At 38.5% G+C, this 7,074-nt stretch overlaps 1 protein-coding gene across 1 annotated transcript in view; it reads right to left on the bottom strand.

The window, feature by feature from the left end:
* The window catches only part of KCTD1 (potassium channel tetramerization domain containing 1), a 101,402-nt gene extending 101,290 nt beyond the window's left edge, over positions 1-112 (bottom strand). Inside the window, exon 1 of the mRNA XM_017833180.1 lies at positions 73-112. The gene's annotated coding sequence lies outside the window, so the exon portion shown is untranslated. The remainder of the gene's footprint in view (positions 1-72) is intronic.
* Between the last annotated feature and the right edge of the window lie 6,962 nt (positions 113-7,074).

The following is a 7,074-nucleotide window of genomic DNA, read 5'->3' as shown; positions in this document are numbered from 1 at the left end:
TAATTTCCCCCCTCCTTTTTTTTTTTTTTTTTCCCCCCCTTTCGTTCTCCCCTTCACCCCCTCCCAACTCACACTTCCGATATTTCTCTCTCCCGGCAGCGGTCTGCTCTCCTCGCTACACCAGAGAGAAATGCAATAGCTTGGCTAAGGTAGACAGAGCAAAATACAGAGAATAGTTGCTCCAGGGCTTTGAAACCCCTCAAGGCAAGGATCAGGATACAATTAGCTCATGTCTCTACCTCCAGTCTGAATCAATCTCCGAAATAAAAGTTAAATTAAATTAACTGATCACACGGGCATAAAATTGATCTCCTTCGAAACGTGCATATAGAAAGATATATATATATATATCGAGTGTATTTTTTTTTTCGGATTTTTTGCTGGAAAAAACAGTCTCATTCCAGCCTCCAACTTGCTTTTTACTCTCCTCTTGCACAGAAAAGCTGATTTTAATCGTTGTGATTAGTTTTGATGTAACGTTTCCGCGGGCGATTTCTGCAAATGGATGGAGTGTTTCTTTGCCAGAAGAGGGAAAAGCAGCAGATGATGATAATTATAAGGATTGTTGGTTGTTTCTTTCTTTCTTTCTTTCTGTTTCTCTCTTTCTTTTTATTTGTATTTAGGTCTGTCTCTTCACTTTCCCGAGTTGACCTGACATTGCCATTGCACTAAGGTCGCACAACTTGTTGATTAGGATCACCTCCCGTTTTGATCGAGGGATATGGGATAATTTGGCAGTGGAGCAACACATTTTCTGTTCCCTTGGCTATATAACTTCCCAAATGACGTGTATAAAAATAAGCACATGGAGTCTGCTTTGCCCCAATCAAGTCTGAATCAATGCCTGGGGGTGATACACAAACTCATTTCAAATGTTCAACCATGCAGAATTGCAAAAAGATTGAAGGAGTTGCACTGCATTTTTTTATTTTTTTTAATATATATATTATTTTTTTAAGCAGCAAAATTAAAAGAAAATAAATCTGTGTAAGTAAATCCAGGAATTTACCACTTAAATTCATGTAACATCGCTCCAAATGCTACTAAGTTTCCTTCTCCAATTACCCAATTACAATGGAGCCTTGTCTTTTAAATCTGCTTTACCCTGGAGTTTGCAGCTTTCTTCTCCTGAAGATAACAAACCCGGGGATAACCAGATAATTTACAAATCTTATTCTTGATCAGTTTTTCCTTATTCTACTTTTCTTCACCTTCCACTCCACTGTATATTGCTTTGTTCAAAGCTACTGTGCATAGAAGCCGTATTAATTTGTTGTTGTTGTTGTTGTTGTTGTTGTTGTTAGAGTGGACTCTTTTGTCATACACCCACGGGTCACCTCCCATTAGTGTCACATCCCCGCCGTATACTTTTGTGAAACGGTATGTTTCTAAGCGCTTCACAGTCCATTAATTCAGGGACTTTGCTGACATTTCTTAGGAGAAAGACCAGGCAGTGAGGCCAAAACTGCCCAATAAAGCCCCTGAATAGAACCAGACGTGTCCAGAGAATATCTGCAATTAGCTTTTTATGGTATGTTTTTGGTATTTTAAAGAAAGTAATGCAAAATATAACAATCGCTTTTTTCTCCTGAGGCAGCTGCTGCAGCCTGAGGAATGACTAATTCTCTTGCTTAAAAACACATCCAACCCAATACATTCTTTTTGTCTTTCCTCTTCTATTTAAGTGATAAGCCTAATAACGTGGTAGAACTTCTCACAAAGGAATCACACCATTTAACGAATGCCTTGTCATTCTGTTATGCGAGAACAAATAGGTTAATTAACCAGGAATGGCTGACAGAAATTAAAAGGAAAAACTAAGTAATCACACACTTACGTGGTTTGGTCTTCAAATTTTATTTTTAATATTCTTCCAAAAACTAGTAGCACGCAAGAGGAAAACCATATATGCCTTCCCCAGCTGGGTTTGTGTGAAACAGGATCATTGCAACCCTTACTAATGTTATGCAGCTTGAGCACAGTCATTTTAAACTACTTAGAGCTGGTTTAACAACTTAAAGATTCTCATGGTTTGTCAGTTCCAACACAGTAAAGAAAATTCTCAGTTTTCCACCCAGATGAAATAAAGAGTTTGCAAAGTTCAGTACACGTGTATCTTGACCTAACTTTATTACTGTCTTACAATGTGTCACCACAAAAAAATTTTTTTATGGCTCTGTGTATGTGACTTTTAAATGCTTCAGTGCTCTTCTCTTTCTAATAAATAAATAAAGCCATGCCAGCAGCCTGGCACTCATTAGCAACCTGCATAATACAGAGAAAAATAATCAGTAAGGGAACAAATTTTAATTTCAAACTAGCAAATGGCTATTATGGTGAACGGTGAAGAAAAATAGCAATGTAGTACCCTTGAAATATGTGAAAAACATCCTTGTACTGTTATTTTTACCTGTAGCAAAGAATTTATCAGATGATGTCAGCACTAGATAAGAAAATGTGTATTTTCAGACAGAGTAAAAAAAAAATATTATCTCAAGAAGGCTCGTTTGGTAAAACTTTCATCACCAAGTCAGAAAATCACGGTTGAAGTCTCACGTCACATTCGTGGGATAGGGCCAAGTGCCCGCTGGGGTAGTTGCAAGCCCTTTTGGGTAGATATTTTTGCCTCCGCTTGTCCACTTTTATATCAAGATAGTACTACCTCCTGGTTCTTTCCTCTACAAGGGGGTCCAAAATATACAGACACATGAATAAAATCGAGGTTTTCTTAAAGAAGTCGGTGTTAACTGCTCCACTGAAGTACTATCTGCATCTCTTTTCACATGCAAAGTAAACATTTCCATAGTACTTCCCCAGAAGAGGAGAGAGCCCCTGCCTTTGCTTATTCTTTCTTCTCACAGTCTGCAGTATCCTCAGCCTTCGCTGCCTAAACTCCGGCCTGAATTTACTGCTGGTGTGGTCAAACTCTGATCTAGGGATGTATTTTTGACATTGGTGGAGTTCACAAGATATAAATATAACCCATACAGGCTGCCACATATATCTAAATAAGTTAGCAACGTTTACCTTTATTAACTGCTTGGAGGTAATTTGCATACAAAGGAGAACACATTAAATCAAAATCTGTTCCATTTTACTTGGAGTTATCTTTTTTTAAACAAGTTTATATAAACTACACCGTGTTTGTAGATTATGAATATTTTACTGATGCTGAATAGCAACCTTAATGAGCTCAAACTGAGCTCAATATTTGACTTCTGAATTTTTCCTCAAATCATCACCTGTTCATAATTAGCCTCTAGAAAACTATAGTAGCTTTTACATATTATTGTCAGTTACCAATTTGGAAAATTGCAGCTTTTGAAGAGGCAGGTTTTCCAATGGCTGCAGATGTGTCCAGTTGCTAAAGGGCATTATTTCTGATTTAGCTGTAATCCTGTCTGGAAACAAGTACAGGGGCTCTTCTCAGGAAGGCCCCCATGTCAGCTTAACCTTCTTTTAAATATTCCTTTCTGCAGTCCATGAAATTCGTACGTGCAGCAGTCTTGTTTCAAAAATATGAAGAAGAGCAGCTCAGTGTGGAAATAAAAAGCTAGCAACAGTTGCCTATATTTTGTCAGTGGTTCTTTTTTCTTCTAGAAAAATAGAAACAATTTTACATTGCATTTGAAGGGGGAGATTTATGAACACAGTTTCTCCAGATTTGTTTTCCCCAAGGAATGTTAAAAAGAATGTATTTTTTCTTTATTACCAGTAACATTTTGATGCAGTATTTGAAGAAATAGATTTTGTTATTTAACTGTGAAATGGATTGAACAGTGTGAACCATACCAAACAGTGAAGTAGCCTAAGCAACAGCATCGCTTCTGCATTTGTGAGAATAACAGGGAATCAGGTCTGCTATAGTAAGGCAACTTAGGCAGCAGCAGGTACTTCTACCCTGTTTCTAAGTAGTCCTTATGTACTGTTTGCACTTATGTCCTTTTGCTGTTAGTTAACAGAAAAAAAAAAAAAAAAAAAAAGCTGAACAAAACTATTTCCACATCCTACTATAATTCCTGGTTGTGTGGTTGTCCCTGTGTTAGGCAATGCAAATGCATACAGAAACAGGAGTGATGGATTTCCCTGTGCATCTCTTAGCTCTGGCCTCAGATGCCCAGATATGACAGTTGTGCCTACTAGTCACTGTAAGAGGAGGTGATGTCTCTATTTGCATCACAGCACCAAAATCTCTTGTACTCCAAGCTCATTCAGTTGCCTGCTTCAGAGAGTAACACCAGAGTCTGAGCAGCTATTTTAAGGAGAAACAGCATCACTAGAGTGGGACATGAAACTCATTTATGTAATTTTATCATTGGTATGAAAACTCCCAGAGTGAACTCCCTTCTCTAGAAACATAAATTTTTAATGTACAGAAATCTCCTGGGAGTTTCTTGCTCCCTTGTGAAGCTATGGATAATCTTACAGACTGTATGGGTAGTCAAGGGATCACAGAGTACTTTCACAGAAAGCCTCTCCAGGTTTTTGGGGCTCTTTTGTGGGTGTCTTTCAGAAGCCTTCAGCACTCCTAAATCCCTCTGCCAGAGATGGGAGCTAGAGATGCTAAGATCTCTAACAAATCATGACACTTGTGGATAGGTTAAAAAGGTTAGAATATTGCCTTTCAGTGTGTAGGACTGAAAATGTGAACCGTGGTGTCATTGCTTCCTAATGTGCATATGCATTTATAATGAACTTCGGGAAATTCTCTGCATTTCTCTGATGTTCTCTGTTTTTCTCTTCCCTCCACAGTTGCTCTTTCCCCTGAGAAGCAGCTCTTCTGCTTGCTTGGTGATTGCAGAGGCTTCCCAGGGGGCACAACAGGGTAGTACCAAACTGGCTTTGTTTCCTGCCTTCAGATATTTCTGTACAGAAAACCTGTCTTTGGTGCAAAATAGGTGAGAAAGGACTCCTTCTGTACAACCAGTGAGGGCAGAGGCAAGTCAGAGTTAATTTCTGCTCCTACTACCTTTTATTTTGACTGGATTTCCCCAGTGCACATTAGAAACCTCTCTCCTCTCTCCAAGCCAGATGTTTTATTCAGATTAGTCAATACAAAAGGATTAATGCACTCTTATGGTCACGGTAAGCTTTTCTGGGCTGGATCATGTGAAATACCAGCAGAGTTGAATATGGAAGGAACTTCAGTTGGTCTAAGCATTCCGATGCAGCATGCAGAATTCGGAGCATAACTGATAATGTATCTCATGAGATTGTACAAATTGCTCTAAGATCGTTCCGATTTAACCACTGAACTCATTCTAATTAAAGACTACACTGAGGAAAAATGGATGAAGTGTGCTTGTGTGTGTGTGTGTGTGTGTATGTTGGGGGAGAAGGGAGATCGATGTGGAGAAAAATAAATGTTTGATCAACTTGGTTTTGTCACTTTATATTTCAGTAGTCTATAACAGAAAATATGGTTTCTAGAGGTAGTATAATCTCTCTCATTCCCAGTTCATCTAGTCCAGAAACACTCCGTTTTACTTCATGGTCCTATTGCCCGAGCCAAAGCTGCTCATGAGAAGCCCTATAATACAACAGAAGTACCTTCAGGGCACCATAGAAATTTATGTTAGTGTATCTCTTTGTGCATCCTTTGGGTGTCAGAATCTCTCCGCATTCCTACGTATAAAAATGATTCCCTGAGCACACCTATATACACAGAGACAATGAGCAGAAGTATTTGGTGTTGTTAAATAATAAAACACACCAGGAATCTTCCCTCCTGGATTTTTAACATTAAAACTACCATTCTCAGAAGTGTTACTCAACCGTACCATGAGATTTTAGAAAGAAAATTGACATTGATGTTACAGCACTCTCTTTCAATAGAGATGTATTTCTAAACACACTCCTCCAGAAAATGTGTGATATCAGCATCATATGGCAATACATCGAGTTTGTTATTTGAAGTATGAATTTCTACCCAATAAACCATCCTTTTGAAGCGAGGAAATATTTCAGAGGGATACATAATACAGCTTCAAGAGAAACTCAGGCTGTGAAATCTGTGTTCGTGTCTGTGTTTTGAATAGCCCGAAGTCTACGAGTGCATATATTGGTCTGTAGCCGATCTGGATAAAGAGAGGGGCAGATCACAGAATTTGAACAGGGCTATCACTTCATCCACCCTTCAGAAACAGTATGTTCCAAGGTTTTAGACTTACAGATACTCATTGTAATGAGTGATCTGCAGATTTTAGAACCAGACTAATTTTCTAGACTCATTGTAGAGCAAGTACATCTTGTCAAAAGGATATTTGAAGGAGATACCTTCTGCTAAAGAAGCAGTAACTGTCTGAAACAATCGCTTTCCAAAACAAAAGCGTGTTACAATTTGTACTATATTTCTGTGTGACAGAGATTACCTTATGCTTTCAACACTATACATGAGCTTTGAAAAACTGGTGTTGCTAGCATTCTCTTGTTCTTTCTTTGTAGAAACTGGAATACATGGAAAGCAGTGGTACTTGTCAGTTTAGAATAATTTGGAGAAATCCACTTTTAAATCAATAATATTTTTCTCCCAGCCACTTCCTGAAAAGCAGCAGTTTTTCACCTCATACCGATTTTACATCATTGTCATTTCCTGGGTTTGCAGGGAGTTGTAGGAGCTGGGCTACTCTGGTCATACTTGATGGATGAGTTTATGCAAGGGAGGAAAGGTGCATAAATGTTAAGGTACTATGTGTTTTCTTCTTGGTTCCATATATAGTATATATATCCCAGCTGTAATTTTTTAGTAATGTTTTAGTAAGGTCCCAGTACCTTCTTTTTACATAAGAAACCTGTAGACACTGGGTAGTGATAGAAAACAGTAGTTTTTTGGGTAATGATAGCAGTTCAGGGGTATGAACCTTGTGGCCTCATCACAATCCTTATTTCTTAATTTCTTGGTCAAAAATGGTGGCTTACCAGAAGCTTGTTGATATTTTAATCCATGCCCTGCTGGTCCTGTCACAGCTGCTAGGGGGACGTGAAGAGACCTACAAGTTAAAGAGGATTTTAGTTGACTGCTTGTGAAAATAAACACAGTCATCTCCTAAGGCAGAGGCTGAAAATGTCTGCCAG

This window comes from Lepidothrix coronata, unplaced genomic scaffold (genome assembly GCF_001604755.1).
Source record: "Lepidothrix coronata isolate B3197 unplaced genomic scaffold, Lepidothrix_coronata-1.0 Scaffold6, whole genome shotgun sequence".
Taxonomy (NCBI): Eukaryota; Metazoa; Chordata; class Aves; order Passeriformes; family Pipridae; genus Lepidothrix; species Lepidothrix coronata.
This window is presented reverse-complemented; position numbering and strand designations above follow the sequence as displayed.